This window comes from Mobula hypostoma, chromosome 12, assembly GCF_963921235.1.
Source record: "Mobula hypostoma chromosome 12, sMobHyp1.1, whole genome shotgun sequence".
Lineage (NCBI taxonomy): Eukaryota > Metazoa > Chordata > Chondrichthyes > Myliobatiformes > Myliobatidae > Mobula > Mobula hypostoma.
Genome location: NC_086108.1, coordinates 65,165,943 through 65,184,570, shown reverse-complemented (window position 1 = coordinate 65,184,570; position 18,628 = coordinate 65,165,943). Strand labels below are relative to the sequence as shown.

General features: G+C 40.4%; 1 long non-coding RNA gene across 1 annotated transcript in view; it reads left to right on the top strand.

Moving 5' to 3' along the window:
• Positions 1-13,590, top strand: part of LOC134355185 (uncharacterized) — a 31,925-nt gene extending 18,335 nt beyond the window's left edge. Inside the window, exons 2-3 of the long non-coding RNA XR_010019972.1 lie at positions 2,880-3,002; positions 13,376-13,590. This is a non-coding gene — a long non-coding RNA (uncharacterized LOC134355185). The remainder of the gene's footprint in view (positions 1-2,879; positions 3,003-13,375) is intronic.
• The last annotated feature ends 5,038 nt before the right edge of the window (positions 13,591-18,628 follow it).

The window sequence follows — 18,628 nt, the reverse complement described above, 5'->3', positions numbered from 1 at the left end:
GCACATATCCTTCCCCCCCCCCCAAATGGACAGAAGATACAAAAGCCTGAAAGCATATACCACCAAATCAAGGACAGCTTCTATCCTGCTATTATAACAATTCTGAGCGGTTCCCTATTACAATAAGATAGACTCTTAAACTCACAATCCATTTTCTTATGGTCTAACACCTTGTTGTCTGCCTTTCTTTTAACTGTAAGTTCTCCATTGTACCTCAGTACATGACAACCATAAACCAATTTGCCAACTGTAATTTGCAATGCCAGGAAATAACAAGCAATCCAAATTGACTAACATTTTAGTTAGGAAGTAAAATAAGAAGTTGCTATGTCTTTATAATTCCACCATTGAAATCATACGAGGTTGCAAAAGAAACATGAATGAGTTGAGTTTACATCATAATGGAACATGTGTCTATGAACTATATTTGTAAGTCCTGCTAAGCCTATGTTTTAATAATCATAAGCTAGTTTTGCAAGTTTCAGATCAACATTAAGTCAATCGGATTTGTCTCATGAGAGCTGCTAAGCCATAACGAAGGCAGAGGATTGTTGGTGAAAGTCAAAAACAACCCTTTCAATCCATTTTCCTTGCACCAGTTCAGGATAGCAATGGGATTACCTGTAACATCAATCAATTGTTAATTACAAAATTGATTAAACATTTGACTGATGCGCAGCTCAACATGATGAATATATTCAGTTTCATAAGCATTCAATAATAACAAATCTTGACAAAGGTGATCAGTAAATTAATATGTTTGGCAAGGTTGTGGGAGACAGCAACATAGCTATCCACTGTATCAGTTCCATGTATCAGTAAGTAACTGTTTCATTCAGTTAAGTTTATAAATGAATATAATTAAAGGTATGATAATGTGAACTGACATGTTTGAGTGTGTCCATGCGATTTACCAATCAATTGGTAAATTGATTTCTTATTGGAGCATATACTGAGCTACAGTGAAAACTTGATTTTGAATGTCATCCAAACAATAGCAGGATGCAGAAACAGCACAGTGGAGCAAACAATAAGGTGTAAGCTCATAAAAAGTTAGATTCTGAGGTCAAGAATCCAACTTATCATTCTAGGGGACCATTCAATAGCCTTATAACAGTGGGATAGAAGCTGTCCTTCAGCCTGGTGGTACATGCTTTCAGCCCTTGTATCTTCTGTCTGATGGGGGAGGTGGGGGGGTGGAGAAGAGAAAACGTCTGGGGTGGGTGCGGTCTTTGATTATGCTGACCGCTTTACCAAGGCAGCAAAAAGTGCAGACAGTGTTCATGGAGGGAAGGTCAGTTTCCAAAATTCTCTGCAGTTTCTCATGGTCTCAGGCAGAGCAGTTGCCATATTAAGCCATGATGAATCTGGACAGGATGCTTTCTATGGTGCATCGATAAAAATTGGTAAGGGTCAATGGGCACATGTCAAATTTCTCTAGCCTCCTGAGGAATTTGAGGTATTAGAATACTTCCTTGGCTGTTGTGTCTATGTGAATGGATCACAGGCTTTTGCAGATGATCCCTCTTAGGAAATTGAAACTTCCAACCCTGTCAACCTCAGCAACATTGATGAAAACAGTAGCTTGTGCACCAGCCCCTTTCATGAATGAAGGGTCTCAGCCTGAAATTCTGACTCTTTGTCCCTCTCCATAGACGTTGCCTGACCTGTTTGAGTGCCTCCAGTATTCTGAGTGTATTACTGAAGTATGCCATTTTGTTTCTATTTCCTTTGCCAAGCTAGTCATTTATTGTACACAGTCTTGGCTCTGACTGCCATGTGGTGTCCCATACAGATAAAAAGATTATCCTTCATTGCACTCAGTGTGCAAATGTCACCTTCCCAGTCACTGCACAGGGTTATGGTACTCCATCACCTGCCTTTTTCGAGCACAATTTTTCCACTGTTAGTTACTTGACACTATCTGCTGCATATAATATTTGAAGGAGATGGAATTATCTTTTAACAAATTCTTGCCTTTTGTCCTAGGTAATATATATTGTTGCAGTTATGACCCTTAAAATTTTATATTAAGTGCAGTTGCACCAAGTTTTCCCAGCAGTTTTGGTAAGCCCCCAGTAGACCCAATTGAAAAGACTGCAGAATTTCATAGGACAGCAACAGCAACGTAGTGAAACATTTACATTTGTGACTGGAATATATATCATGATTCCCGTTGACTTCATGTATACGGTGTTGTGGAAGATTCATTTTTCAGTAGCTTTGTTTCCCACAGTTATTTGTCTTAGCAATATAAGTGCCTGGAGAAATGTAATTTTTCTGTATGGTATAAGAAGTTTAAGTTTTCTTCCTTATCCAGAAACGGCAAAGCACAAATTTAAAGATTTTCAAGATATTGCGTTGGAAATACTTGCCAGGTTTGGTAGAATACATGGAGAGAAATACAATCAGTTCGATCAGTCATCAGGGCTAAAGTAACTTATAAATTAAATCTGATTTTCATTGACATTTGAAGGGCCACTCATATTTGTTTATCTTTTCTTTCAACAGTGTATTCTGTCTTGAATATTATTTTTGGTAACAATCAAGACAGCAGCTCATTTATCCTTTCATCTACATATGCCACAGGACCATATATCATAGCATGGAACAACGTTGGGGTCCTTAGATTTGTGGCATTAGATTTTTCCCATCTTAGAAATTTCCATGTGCTATTCACTGTGCTAATGTTTAGAGACCTAATGTGCATGATGTTTGGGTGCAATCATATTCTGAACAACTGTTAATACTACAGAGATGAAACCGGTAATGTCAGTCATAGATGTGGACAGCTCATTATATAGCCACTACATGGAAAAGGGAACTATTTAAGATATTGCACTATTTAAACGTTTCACTGTTGTGTTTTTTTTTGTCAGACAAAGGTATCGTTTAACGTCATCCTTGCACTGTACGGATGATAGCTGAATGCTTCATTGTTGAGGAAGGGATGTGTTCAGATTCCCCTTGGGCAAGAATTTAATCAACCATGGCAGTAATGGGTAAGCAATATCAATAATCAGGAAACACACTGGGAAAAATATGGAAATAATGAAATCACCGGTATTTTTCTAGGTCAGATACATATAAATTTTGCCTTGATATCATTTGAATGTCGCATGGTTTGTAGCTGCATGTAAATTTTGGAAACAAAAAGCAACTATTTTATAATCTACTGAAGATAAAGATGCTGAACTTTGCAACACCAACTAAGTTTGATCCCGAGATGTATATTTTCTGCCTGCAGCATGCTCACTTAGTAAAATCCAGTTTGGATATCAATGGTAAGGCCAGCATTTATTGTCCATCCCATGATGCCTTGAGAAGGTGGGAGCTTTTTGTCTTCTCGAACAGCTGCTGGCCTTCCTGACAGGGTCTTTCCACAGGGCGCGTGACTGAAAGCGCAACCTGCTGATGGTGATGCCTCCAAATAACTGCTGCTCTTGTTCTACTCAGTGGTGAGATCAGTGTTTAGAAGTTCTATCAGAGTAGTCTTAGCAAGTAACTACAATGCATCTTGTAGATGATATACACTGCATCCAAAGTGCACTTGTGCTGAGGGGAGTTAATGTTTAAGATGGTGCCTGAGTTACCAAGTGGAACAAGTTGAGCTTTTCATTGGAGTTGTTTTCATCTTGGTTAGTGGGAAGTACACCATTATCTTCCTGACTTTGTTCCATGTAGGTAGTACAAATGTTGTTGGGTTGATAGATGAGTACTTCTCACAAGGTACCCATCTTCAACTGAAATCATAATTTATTATGTCTGCTCCTGTTAATAGTGACCATTGGGATGTTGATGATTTGCTGAACTCAGTGTTGGCTTTAATGTTAAAAGTAGGAATTGCACCCTGTCTTGTCGGAAAAGGCCTGGCACTTTGGGGGTACAAATGTTACTTGCCATTTTTGGATTGCACACCCAGCATTTCTGGCTCTAAATTTATTGCAAATATCTTCATCTCTTCTTTTGTCCAAACTTTTCTCCTCTCTGCTTTCACTGAGGATGGAGATGTACTTCAAGCCTTTTTGTTTAATGGTCCACCACTATTACTGACCAGATGTGACATGCTCTGGATAAGCCTGTATGTCTCTAAATTCCTTGTTGAACTGAATTTCGTCTGCTGGCTCATTGAGAACGATAGAATGAAAGTTTCACTGGACCATAAGTGTTTAGTGTAATATCATTCTTCTGCTCCCAAAACACCACTGTATTGCTTGATGGTAATATTTAAACAATATTTTCATTAACTTTTACTTTAGACTAACAAGTCAAAATCATTTGAGAATACAAATTTGTTCTTAATTTGCCTATCCATGTTCTTGTATGGAAGAACATGAAATGTTTCCAGCTGAGCAAGTTGCTTTTAAGCTTGGAATGTTCTATTTTCAGACAATTAAAGTGGCAATAACGATTTTTAAAAGATTCTTCATGTAGTTTATTTCTGCATTGTTGCAGCAAATTTGGTGTTACGTTATTTTTTTAATATTCCAAAATGTAACAAAAATCTTCTCAGGTTTCATAACTAGGCCAGCTATGTTCTCCAAAAATATTCAGATAAAAACAATCTGCACAGAACTTTAAAATGCAAAGATGAAGAATACAGTACCATTGACCATATATGGCCTAGAACAAGTCAAAATATTTTTTTTTGTTAAGCCATATTTCACAAGACACTTGAGTCATTTATTATACATATTTTCCCATGAATCCAGATAAAATGTCAAACATCTCCAACGGCTGCTAAAAATGTGTTGCAAAAGTATTTTCACATTTACAGGGCAGTTAAATATTATCAATCACTGCCTTCAAAAGTACTGAATTGTTTCCAAAAGGCTCCCAGGGTACAGCTGGGCTGTGGATTGGAATATATTCTGTTTCCTTCATTGACGCATTTAGACAATTACAGTGTACCAGTATACATATAGTAGTCACGTCATAATAAGTGTGCATATTTGGGCAATGAAATATATGACATTTTATTTAGTATAGAATTTCTAAGGAGCAATAATATATTAGGTTAGATTTACCTGAAAAATGTTAAGAGTTCCACATAGAACTGCAAGCATTCCCCTTCATCTCTAACTGGAAAAAAAACACGGAGCCCCAGACTTCTTTACAGGTTCTTGCTGGTGTTTACACTATTGCTGCCACCCCCACCCCCACTAACATTGGATTCCAGCTGTAAAATAGGAAAGTTTTCCATCAGTTAAAACTGTGGAAAATCCGCCCGCTGAACCCGTGGCTCCAGCCATATCAAAGCAGAGAAATGGCCATGGCAGAGTGCAAATACACTGACATACACTTCTTTAAATTGATTTATCTATATTTACTTGTTTTTATGTTTTAAAACTATACTTTTATAAAGTGCTTTTATATTCATTTAATTATATTCTCAGGATGTGGATATCTGCAGCATATATTAGACATCACTGATTTTTAATTTTCCCTGAAATGAGGTGGAACGAAGAGTCACTCAGCATTTAGATTTTTCTTTTTTTTTGTCCAATGGCATTCCTTCTTGACTGCAGCCCCTGCTTCTTTCTGTTATCGTGTAACATTTCTGGCAATGTTGTGTCAATAGTCCAGGTTTTCACTTCTGGCACTGGTGTTGAACAGCATCGAAGACAGAGAACAATCTGCATTGTTGGCGCAGATGAGGCTGTGAATTGAGTTTGATGATTTTCCCTTCTTTTAGAAACATAACCTTAAAAAGCTATTGTTCATCTGATGCTATGTCCTTGACGTTGCATCCAAACCTTGTAACCTTGCTCTTCTAGCACAACTAAGTGAGTAACTTGTATCCTGGAGGTCTGAGTAGCTGCATCTAGAACACACCAGAAAACACCAATGCCTTATGAGGGATTCAATTAACACCAAATAACTTTTGCAGTTTACACTTGACAGTTCTTTAGACCATTTGGAATTTTGTAAAAATATTACTTGTGGAACTTAAACAGTAAGTATTAGCTGGAGAAGGAGATAAGTATTGTGTTTGAAAGATTCGGTAATTAACAATTTAAGGTACAAACCCCATTTTTTTTCAAGAGAGTTGAACTAAATGCTCCATAAAGAGTAGCTTGTTTTGTCTTTCTGTCTCTGAAACAGTCACTAAATGAAAAATTCTCTAGTTTGTCTTGTAGGTCTAAAGTTATGCTTAGTTTCTCATTTAGCATGCTAGTAATTTTTATAGTGATCCTGGTATTTACTGTTGAACAAAATACAAATCTGCAATTAGAAATAATGCACAGAGCCAATGGAAAAATATATTTATGACATCAGCAAAAACGTCAATTTGCTTCTATGTCAAATAGTTGGAATGGAGAGGTGCCAACATCTCCATCTTTGCACAATTCTTCCAAATCTGTTGACAGGTTAAATAGACCATTATCAAAGTCCTCTCCCAGGTGAATATCACCAGTTTTGAGATGAAAATTACACCCAGATAATTCTAATGGGGAGCCTAGATCAATTGACAAGTTCCCAGGCTCCATCAATCATGAGATTATCAGATGCACAGCAGAATTACTGTGATACAGGGGACTTCTCAAAGCCTCCTTGAAAAAGGGTAACACCTTGCACATTCTACTGATTATTGCAATCCATTACCACTTAAAGCAGAGAAGGAGCATGCAGAATAGCATTGAAGATGTAAAATATTCATAGAAGCCACGTATCACAAAGGAGGTACTTCCCATACTATCTGTTCACCCAGCTTGTCAAATATCTATTATCCCATCTGTGCTAGAGTCTGTACGTCTAACATTAGCATCAGATACCTCATGACTCATAGAATTAGGAGAGAACAAGGATAGTATTCCCCTAGACTTCACCTTCTGTCCCACATGCCTTCACATTCAATTGATAATTCTCTGCATTTTCCACCAACATTTAAAAAAATTCCACTACTAGATACCTCATGCCCTCTCTTTCCCTTCCAACATTTCACCAGGACTGTTTCCTTGGACCTTGTCCATTCTTTAGTTCCCACCAAAGTAGCATCACTTTCTTTTGCAGCTCCAGGTAATGCAACATATTCCTTTCACCACTTCTCTTTAGGTCATTCAGGGATTGAAACAGTCTTTTCAGGTGAAGCAGCAATTCACTTGTCCTTACAATCAAGTGAACTAAATTTGGAGTTCAAAATGAAGTCTCTACATTTGAGAAACTAAACACAAATTGGCTGTTTGCTTTGCAGAGCACCTGAATTCATTCAGCAGAAAGGCACCCTGCATTTCCTATTGCCTGCCATTTTAATTCTCAGTCCACTTCCACTCTAACTATTAGCATATACCCTCCTTTACTTTGACAATGACGCCCAATTCAAGATAGAGGAACAGCACTTTATTTTCTGCCTGGACATACAGCAGCCTTCCGGACTCAATATTGACTTCTCTGTCTGTATCAGTCATCCGTTTGTAATATTCTTTTTTTTCTCTCTTTCTCTGGGTTTGGAGGACACGTCCGGCCTGACATGATGGATTTCTATTCCTGTTCTGTATTTCACAGCTCCCATGTTCTTTTGTCTGTGTTCTCACATTCTAATTGATCCCATTCGCTCATTGATCAGATCATCTTAAGGTCTCTTGTGGACACCGCAGTTTTACCTTATAAGATGTATCCCCATTCTCCTCTCCTTTCCAATTGTGACAAAGGGTCTCTAACCTGAAGCATTGACTCTGTTTCTCATTCCACAAAACACTCTTGAAAATATATTACACGAAACAGAGATGAAGCTTTTGGGGTGGTACAGAAAATTTTGAGACTTTTTGTCAAGGAAACACAGCACACCAGCTCCCACACTACCCACCTGCTCTAAAGGGCACATCAGAACCTACCAAATTGCAGGAAAGGCACCAGGTGGAGGTGTTAGGCAGATGAGGTGGAGGAGAGGTCAGTGGGATGCTAGAGTGGTGAATGGAAGTATAAGGAAGAGGGTGGGGGGAAATTACTGAATATTATTACCTTACAACCATCAAGCTCCTGAACCAATGTGGATAACTTAAATCACTACTACTCTGAAATGATTCTACAACCTAGAGAATCACTTTCAAGAACTCTTTATGACTCATCTTTTCAGTATTCTTTTTATTTGCTCATTATTTTGTTAACCTTTGTCTGTTTATGGATACAGAATAAGGTAGATAATCTTGTAGCACAGTTAGAGATTGGCAGGTATGATGTTGTGGGCATTTCGGAATCATGGATGAAAGAAGTTTATAGTCGGGAGCTTAACATCCAAGGATACACATTGTATTGAAAGGACAGGCAGGAAGGCAGAAGGGATGGGGTGGCTCTGCCCCAAATCAAATCCTTAGAAAGAGATGACAAAAGATCGGTACTGATAAGAGCCCAAGGTATTACAGGAAAGGTACTAGCATGGATAGAAGATTGGGTGATTGGCAGGAGGAAAAGTGTCGGAATAAATGGGCCTTATTCTGGTTGGCTGCTGGTGACTAGTGGTGTGCTGCAGGCGTCGGTGTTGGGACCGCTTCTTTTCACATTATATATCAATGATTTGGATGAAGGAATTGATGCCTTTGTGGCCAAGTTTGCAGACCAGATGAAGATAGGTGGAGGGGCAGGTAGTGTTGAGGAAGCAGGGTGTCTGCAGAAGAACTTAGACAGATTGAGGGAATGGGCGAAGAAGATGGAATATAGTGTCGGGAAGTACAAAGTCATGCACTTTGGTGGAAAGAATAAAGGTGTAGACTGTTTTCTAAATGGGAAGAAAATTTTAAAAATCAGAGGTGCAAAGAGGCTTGGGACTCCTCATACAGGATCCCTAAAGGTTAACTTGCAGGTTGAGGCAGTGGTAAGGAAGTCAAATTCAATGTTAGCATTTATTTCAAGAGGACCAGAATACAAAAGCCTATGATGTAATGCTGAGGCTTTATAAAGCATTGGTCAGACCACAATTGGAATATTGTGAGTAGTTTTGGGACTCTTATCTAAGAAATAATGTGCTGGCATTGGAGCGGGTCCAGAGGAGGTTCACAAGAATGATCCCACGAATGAAAGCGTTAACATATGAGAAATGTATGATACCGCTGGGCCTGTACTTACTGGAGTTTAGAAGAATGTGGTGGGAGGAGGTCCAAGTGAAACCTATTGAATATTGAAAGGCCTAGATAGATTGTGGATGTGGAGAGGACGTTTCCAATTGTGGGTGAGCCTAGGACCAGAGGGGATAGCTTCAGAATAGAGTTGTGTCCATTTAGGACAGAGATGAGGAAAATTTTCTTTAGCCAGAGGGTGGAGAATTGGGGCATTTATTGCCACGGACAGCTGTTCAGGCCAGTTCATTTGGAATACTTAAGGCAGAGGAGAATGGGGTTGAGAAGGATAATGGAAGAGCGGAGCGATCTCAAATGGTCTAAATCTATTATGTTTTATTTTCTAATGGTCTTGTGTGTAGTTTATCATAAATTCTATTGCATTTCTTTTATTCCTTGTAATTCTTGCAAGAAAATGAATCTCAAGGTAGTATATGGTAACATATATGTATTTTGATAACAAATTAGCTTTGAACTTTGAACTTTAAAGTGTAACAGCTACAGAACAGGTACACAGTAAGGTGCAAGGTCATAACAAGGTAGATTGTGAGTTAATGAGTGCTCCTTATTGCACTAGGAACCATTCAATGGTCATCTATCAGCAAGGTAGGAGCTCTTTTTGAACGTGGTGGTACATGCTTTCAGCCTTTTGTATCTTCTGCTTAATGGAAGAGGGAACAAGCAAGAATGTATGGAGTGGCTGGGGTCTTTGATTATGCTGGCAGTGAAAAGTATAAACAGAGTCACAGAGGGCAGGCTGGTTTCTGTGATGTGCTGAGCTGCGTCCACAGCTCTCTCTAGTTCCTTGAGGTTATGGGCATGGCAGTTGCCACACAGAGCCATTAGGCAATCAGAAAGGGTGTTCTTTATAATGCATTGATTAACAAGTGGTAAGGGTTGACAGGCACATGCCAAATTTCTTTAGCCTCCCGAGGAAGTAGAGGCAATGATGAGACTACTTGGCCATCACATCAATGTGGTTGGAACAAGACAGGCTATTGAAGATGGTCACTCCTAGGAATTTGAAGCTCTCAACACTGTTGATGTAGACAGGAATATATACACACCCCCTCCCCACTTCCTGACATTAATGACCAGTTTTCTAACGTTGAGGGAATGGTTGTTGTCATGACAGCACATCACCAAGCTTTATCTGCTTCCTGTACTCAGACGCATCATTATTTGAGATATAGCCCATGCTCTGGTATTATCTGCAGGCTGGTAGATGAGGTTAGGGCAGAATCTGGCCACACAGTGATTAGTGTACAGAGAGTAGAGTAAGGGTCTGAGGATGCAGTCTTGTGAATGAGATGTTGCTTCCTATCCTTACTGAATGAAGTCTTTGGCCAGGAAATCTAGAATCCAGTTGCAAAGTGAGATGTTGACTTCCAAGATCCAGAATTTGGTGTTGAGTTTACTTGGAATTAAGGTATTGAAGGTGGAGTTTAGATTATGAGAACACTCAGTCCTCTTTTATTATCATTTAGAAATGCATACATGCATGAAGAAATGATACAATATTTCTCCAGAGTGATATCACAGAAAACTGGACAAACCAAAGACTGACACTGACAGAACCACATAATTATAACATATAGTTACAGCAGTGCAAAAGAACAAATTTGCTAAAGAACAAACCATGGTGTGGTAAACCATATATATATGTTGTAACTGGGTTAACTGTCTGGACACGCCCCTCTGCTGACTGCCTCTGTGGCTCCTCCCACAGATCCGGTATAAAGGTGTTTTGCCTTGCCCCTCCCCCTCAGTCCAGGGGCAGACACTCACCATGGAGGTCGTATTGTTGTACAGCGAATAAAAGCCTTTTGGTATTTTACCTAACCTCAGTCTTTTGGAGTTATTGAAGGTGCTTCACATGGGCACGGTAAAAATAGTCTCAAAGTTCCCGAGTCGATCGACTCCTGAGTCCCCGATAGCGGCGGCAAAAGAAAAAAACTCCCTGCCATAAACCTCCAGACACCGTCAACTTACCAATGCCTTGGAAGCAGCTAACCACAGCCAACACTTAGTCCGTCCATCCAAAAACTTCGAGCCTCCGACTAGCCCCTCCGATACAGCTTCCCGAGCGCCATCCTCTGTCGAGCGCCTTCGACCTAGTCCCAGCCACTGAAACAAGCAAAGCCGAGGATTCGGGGCCTTCTGCTCCAGAGATTCCGGTTAGCACACAGTAGCAGCGGCAGCGAAGCGGGCATTTCAGAAGTTTTCCAGATGTTCCTCCGTAGTCTCATGTCAGTTTCCATCAAATCAGAATTGTGCATGGTCCCCTACTTGACAGATTACAGATATCATTCACCAGAGGGGTTGCGCATGCCATCTTCTCCTCCCTATTGTTGTAGTTAATAAACAATAGTCTGACATAAATGCCCCTACTGTCTAGATCAGATGTTCCCAAACTGGGGCCCACGGACTCCTCAGTTAGTGGTAGGGCTCCATGGCGTAAAAAACCCTGGTCTAGATATTCCAGAGATTAGAGTAGAACCAGGTAGATGGCATTCACTGTATACCTGTTTCAGCAGTAGGCAAATTGCAGTGGGTCAACGTTGTCTTGAAGGTTGGAGTTAACAACCAGCCATGACCAGCTTCTCAAAGCACTTCATAATGGTAGATGTCAGAGCCACTGGGCAGTAGGTATTAAGGCAAATTATCTTGTTTTTGTTTTTTTTTGGAATGACGGTGGTCTGCAAATATTTGATGCAAATTCAGTGGCACTGTCTTTGAATCATCCACTCCAAAAAGTGACCTCTGAAACTTGATCTTAAATTTATAAATGATAGTGCAGGCATATGCAGAAAGAATAAATCATTCAGCAACCTTTTCAAAACATTGTCTACAAATTTATTACCTTTATCTTCCCTTTTCAGTGTTAACATCCTATATATTTAAATACACTTATCTTGGAGTACTAGCTAGTTATTCTTATATAATCTGACAACAAAGAAACAATTTGCATTTTACATCTGGGTATGCCGAAATACAGTACAACTGATGATATCATTTTGAAATGTAATCACTGATTTAATATCTATAAAAATAACAGTTAATTTGCACATAATGTGAAACAAATAACTTCATAATCCACGTCTGTTCTGTTGGGTGAGTATTAGTTGTTTGGCTAGTCACTGGCAGCAATGCTTTTATTTGGAACTGTGGGATTTTTGCAGACGCTTGACAAGGAAGACATATTGCCAACAACGCAACAAATCAAAAATTAAAACCATAATTTTCTAATGACTCCATCAGTCTCTAATCCCTGAACAATAATTCAGATTTTCTCTCGGGTCTGCATCCCAGCTTCAGCAAAGTTGTTTGTAAGATTTGTTTGCTATTCTAGAGGTGACGTGAAGAACATAAATCCTCAACATCACAAAATGAATCTTCACCATCATTACTCCTTCAACTTTACAGTTTTCTCGATTTCCCAACACTGAATGGATCACAATTTAAATCTATACCATATCCACACTCTTAGTCGGTAGTCTCTTCAATCCCACTATTTGTTTCACTACTATTAACTATAACATTCTCCTACCTTCCATTGACAGAAGAATCTATGAAAAGAAAGTCCCAAATACTGGGTTTAAAGCCTTTTCACTTCAACAATTTCCAGTAGTCATACAACATAGAGAATAAACAGGACAGCACAGTACAGGCCCTTTGGTTCATTCTTAACCACCCTATCAGCTTGCATGGCAACTTTGAGGGATCTGTGGATGTAGACCCCAAGGTGCCTCTGATTCTCCACACTGCTAACAATCCTGCCATTGACTTTGTACTTTGCCTTCAAGTTTGACCTTCCAAAGTGTATCACTTCACAATTCTCCAGATTGAACTCATCTAACACATCTAAGCCCAGCTTTGCATCCTACAACAACCTTATACACTATCCACAGCACCACTAATCTTGGTATCATCTGCAGACTTACTAACCCATGCTTCCACACTGATCCAATCATTTATCAAATTCATAAAGAGTAGTGCTTTGCAGAACAGATCCCTGCAGAACACTACTGGTCACTGACTTCTGGGCAGAATACTCTCTAGCTACTACCGCCCTCTCTCTTCTATGGGCAAGCCAGTTCTGTATCCACACTATAATTCACATACAATGCTGGAGGAACTCAGCAGGCCAGACAGCATCCATGGAAAAGAGTAAAAAGAGTAAACAGTCAATATTTTGTCCTTTACTGGTTCCCGAAGAAGGCGGAGCAGAGTAATGATGGCGCTAAACGGCGACTCCTCTGCTTGCATCTTTGGAAACAGCTCTACTTCCATCTTTAATATCTTTATCTTTCCCTTTAAAGGTTTTTTTTGAAGACCCTGACCTGGAGTTACATGCTGACTATGGTTCTTTGTGGGAATGGGACCCCACTCTCAGGGATTCAGGACTGACTGTTGTCCGGCAAGCCAAGAGCTCAGCCTAAGTATTTGGCTTGGCTTTGGAAGCCTAGGATCTCGGGCCACTGGAGACAGGCAGATTGAGGGTCGGTGTCACGACAGGAGAACCGTGTGTCGTCAGGGGATTCGGAATATCTGCGACACTTGTTCTTTGGGCACAGAGCTTGATAAAAGTGATGTGGCAGACTTTTAACATCATAAACCAGCAAGTTGTTTGTTATGTCTCCTGGCTCGCTGTGAAAATGGAGACTCTTCTTTCTCCCTGAAGTCTGGGTCTTTACTTTTGCTTTGCTCACGCTTGAGGTCCTGGTGGTGAGTGCCGACGCTTTTTTTTTGCTGGTGGGGGGAGGGGGGATTGTTGCTTGCTGCCGCTTATGTACAGGAGGGGGGATCTGGGGGGGCTTTGGGATTCTAACATTTTACTGTCATTCATTCTCTGGGGCACTCCACTGTTTTCATGGATGTTTGCAAAGAAAAAGCATTTCAGGATGTATATTGTATACATTTCTCTGACATTAAATTATACTTTTGAAACCTTTGAATCCTTGAAACTTTTACTGTTTACATAGTTCCTTTAGTCTCCATCCTTTTCTTGGGACAAATGTATCCAAAACCTCAAGCTAGCACTCCCTGAGTAATCTCCACATTTTCCTGATTGCATCTGTACAGGGATATGGAGCCAAGTGGATTAGTAGAATCCAAGAAGAGGAAGAAGAAAGCCCTTAACTCTGGGTGGAGTCATCGGGACGCCATCATGACGGTGTTTTTTTTTTTTTACCAGGCTTTCTTATTTTTACTCAACCCAGTACACAGATGGAAAGTGTGCAAGGGAGCCGGCTGGATTCGAACTCGGGAGCCTTCGCTCCGAAGTCCGGCGCTGATGCCACTACGCCACCAGCCGGCACAGTAGAATCTAAGCCAAACTTGAATTCCCAATTTACACTCCCAAAGCCATACTGACTGTCCAGAATCAGACTATGCTTCTCCAAATGCTTGCAAATCCTGTCTCTAAGAACCTTCTCCAATAATTTTCCCAAAACTAATAGAAAATCCACTGGTCTATAATTCCCAGGTTTATCCTTATTACCTTTGGATAGTGGATCAGCCACTTCAGAATATTGCAATCAGGAAAATGCAGAAACTATATACTTTGGAACAAGTGAATTATTATCCACAGATGTCAATGTTTGACTTGGATTCTGTAAACCCACTCCACTCAGCTTCATATCCCTATACAGTGTTAATGCAGGCATGGACATCACTGAATTCCAGTAGTGGGGTGAGCGTGCCCTTGACATTAGACATTAAATGGCATCAAAAGCAAACGCTTGTGGTTGTTGGAGGCCAATCACCCCAGCTCTAGAATATTCCCATGGGACTTACTCAGAGCAGTGTCCTAGATACCATCACCTTAACAATAGGATGCTCCTTCCAGAATCATGTTTGTTGCTCCAGATTCCAGCATCATCAGTCTTTGTGTCCACAAGCATATTTATTTGTATCATATGATTAATGAGAGGTTAACAAAAGATCAGAGGGGTAATAGCTGATGATGGTTACACAGCGCTTAACTTCATTTGCCATTTCTTGGATAACAAAGGAGTGTCAGTCAGTGGACGCTTAGACTAAACTATTTAATATAATGGTGGGTTCTGGAAGAGAGGGCCAATTAATTGGACACAGAAGTGTCATAGGTATAAGAATTGGCAAGCTTCTGTGTTCAGCTGCTGAAAAGCCAGTTCCTGATTCCCCAGAACCTCGCTATCACTTAGAAGGCATGAGCCATGTGAATGTATAATATGATTTCCTCTCCCATTAGGTTATTAATTTACCCTTAGTCATTATACTTACCACTCATTGGTTCACACAATATATTAATAATTTTCAAAGTTCAATGTTCAAAAGTTCGAAGTAAATTTATTATCAAGGTACATAAATGTCACAATATACAACTCTGAGATTCATTTTCTGGAGGGTTTTCACAGTAAATAAAAAGAAACACAATAGAATCAATGAAAAGCCACATATAACAAGATGGATAAATAACCAATGTGCATTAATCAACAAACTGTGCAAATACAAAAAGAAAAAATAAACAATCAAAGTAATAATAATAAATAAGCAATACATACAAGAACATGAGATGAAGAATCCTTGAAAGTGAGTCCATAGGTTGTGTGGACAGTCCAGTGATACAGTTAATGAAGCTGAGTGAAGTTATCCCTACTGGTTTGAGAGTCTAATGGATGAAGGGTAATAACTGTTCCTGAAGCTGCTGGTATGGGTACTGATATTCTTGTAGCTCCTTCCTAATGGCAGCAATGAGAAAAGAGTATGGCCTGGATGATGAGTGTCCTAGATGATGATATACATATCCACTACTTTTTGTAGGTTTTTTCATTCCCATGCCAGGCTGTGATACAACCAGTCAGTATGCTCTCCTCTGTACATTTATAGAAGCTTGTCAAAGTTTTAGATGACATGCCGAAACTTCACAAACTTCTAAGAGGTGCTGCCGTGATTTCTTTGTAATGGCATTTATGTGCTGGACTCAGGAAATGATATTGTCAAAGAATTTAAAGTTACTGACCCTCTCACCTCTGATTCCCTGATGAGGACTGGCCCATGGACCCCCAGGTTCCTCCTCCTCTAATCAATCATCAGCTCCTTGGTCTTGTTGACAATAAGTGAAAATTTGTTGTTGTGGCACCACTCTGCCAGATTTGTCACAACCCTTGATTCAGCCAACAACAGTGTTGTTGTCTGCAAACTTAAATGTGTCATTGGAGCTGTGCTTAGCCTCATAATCGTAAGTATAAAATGACTAGAGCAAGAAGCAAATCACACAGCCTTGTAGTGCACTTGTGCTGATGGTAATTGTGGAGGAGATGTTGCCAATCTGAACTGACTGGAGGAAACCAAGGATCCAGTTGCAAAAGGAGGTAACATAGAAAAATAGAAAACCTACGCACAATACAGGCACTTCGGCCCACAAAGCTGTGCCGAACATGTCCTTACCTTAGAACTACCTAGGCTTACCCATAGCCCTCTATTTTTCTAAGCTCCATGTACCCATCCAGAAGTCTCTGAAAAGACTCCATCATTTCCACCTCCAGCACCACCGTTGCCGGCAGCCCATTCCACGCACTCACCACTCTCTGCATAAAAAACTTGCCCCTGACATCTCCTCTGTACTTACTTCCAAGCACCTTAAAACTCTGCCCTCTCGTGCTAGCCATTTCAGCCCTGGGGAAAAGCCTCTGACTATCCACACAATCAATGCCTCACATTATATTGTACACCTCTATCAGGTCACCTCTCATCCTCCGTCACTCCATGGAGTCAAGGCCAAGTTCACTCAACCTATTCTCATATGGCATGCTCCCCAATCCAGGCAATATCCTTGTAAATCTCCTCTGCACCCTTTCTATGGTTTCCCCATCCTTCTTACAGTGAGGCGACCAGAATTGAGCACAGTACTCCAAGTGGGGTCTGACCAGGGTCCTATATAGCTGCAAAATTACCTCCTGGCTCTTAAACGCAATCCCACGGTCGATGAAGACCAATGCACTGTATGCCTTCTTAACCACAGAGTCAACCTGCGTAGCAGCTTTGAGTGTCCTATGGACTCGGACCCCAAGATCCCTCTGATCCCCCACACTGCCAAGAGTTTTGCCATTAATACTATATTCTGCCATCATATTTGTCCTACCAAAATGAACCACCTCACACTTATCTGGATTGAACTCCAACTGCCACTTCTCAGCCCTGTTTTGCATCCTATCAATGTCCCGCTGTAACCTCTGACAGCCCTCCACACTATCCACAACACCTCCAACCTTTGAGTCATCAGCAAATTTACTAACCCATTCCTCCACTTCCTCGTCCAGGTAATTTATAAAAATCACAAACAGAAGTGGTCCCAGAACAGATCCCTGGGGCACACCACTGGTCACCAGCCTTCGTGCAGAATATGACCCGTCTACAACCACTCTTTGCCTTCCATGGGCAAACCAGTTCTGGATCCACAAAGCAATATCCCCTTGGATCCTATGCCTCCTTACCTTCTCGATAAGCCTTGCATGGGTACCTTATCAAACGCCTTGCTGAAATCCACATACACTACATCTACGACTCTACTTTCATCAATGTAGTCACATCCTCAAAATATTCAATCAGGCTCATAGGGCACAACCTGCCTTTGACAAAGCCATGCTGACTATTCTGAATCATATTATGCCTCTCCAAATGTTCATAAATCCTGCCTCTCAGGATCTTCTCCATCAACTTACCAACCACTGAAGTAAGACTCACTGGTCTATAATTTCCTGGGCTATCCCTACTCCCTTTCTTGAATAAGAGAAAACACCCACAATCCTCCAGAACCTCTCTTGTCCTCATTGGTGATGCAAAGATCATCACCAGAGGCTCAGCAATCTCCTCCCTCGCTTCCCACAGAGGCCTTGGAGATTATTGATTTGTTTTGAGGGAGTGATAGGATTGAATGCAGAGCTATAGTCCTGAAGTGTGCATCTTCACTCTCCAAATTTTCAGCATTGAGTGAAGAGCCTATGAAGTGGCATCTGCTGTTGACTTGTTGTGATGGTAAGCAAACTGGAGTGGATTGAAGTCGCTGCTATGGCAGGCGTTGATATGTTTTATATCACTGACCTCTCAAAGCACTTCATCACAGTAGATGTTAGTGCTATTGGACTACAGTCATTGAGACAGGTTACAAATTCTTCTCGGCCACTGGTGTAATTGAAACCTGCTTTAAGTAGGTGGGTACCTCAGACTGCTGAAGCAAGAGGTTAAAGATCTCAGCGAACACTCCTGCTAGTTAATCAGCACAGGTCTTCAGTACTCTGTTCGTTATCCTGTCTGAGCCAGTTTTCTTCTGTTTTGTTGAAGTGGCTGCTGTACTTTTAGTTTTTTTATGCATGAAACTTTAGCAATTTATGTATTAACTACTGAATAAGCTGTTCTTTTTAATTTAATATTCAAGGACCTGATTAGCTAGGTTTCAGTGGTGGTTACTATTTGTACTTTTCATCCTAAATTTTTGATTGAGACAAACATAACCAGAAAATTACTCTTCATTTAATTCCATTAATTAATGACACTTAGTATTATACATCTATATTTTATGGTCACATTGC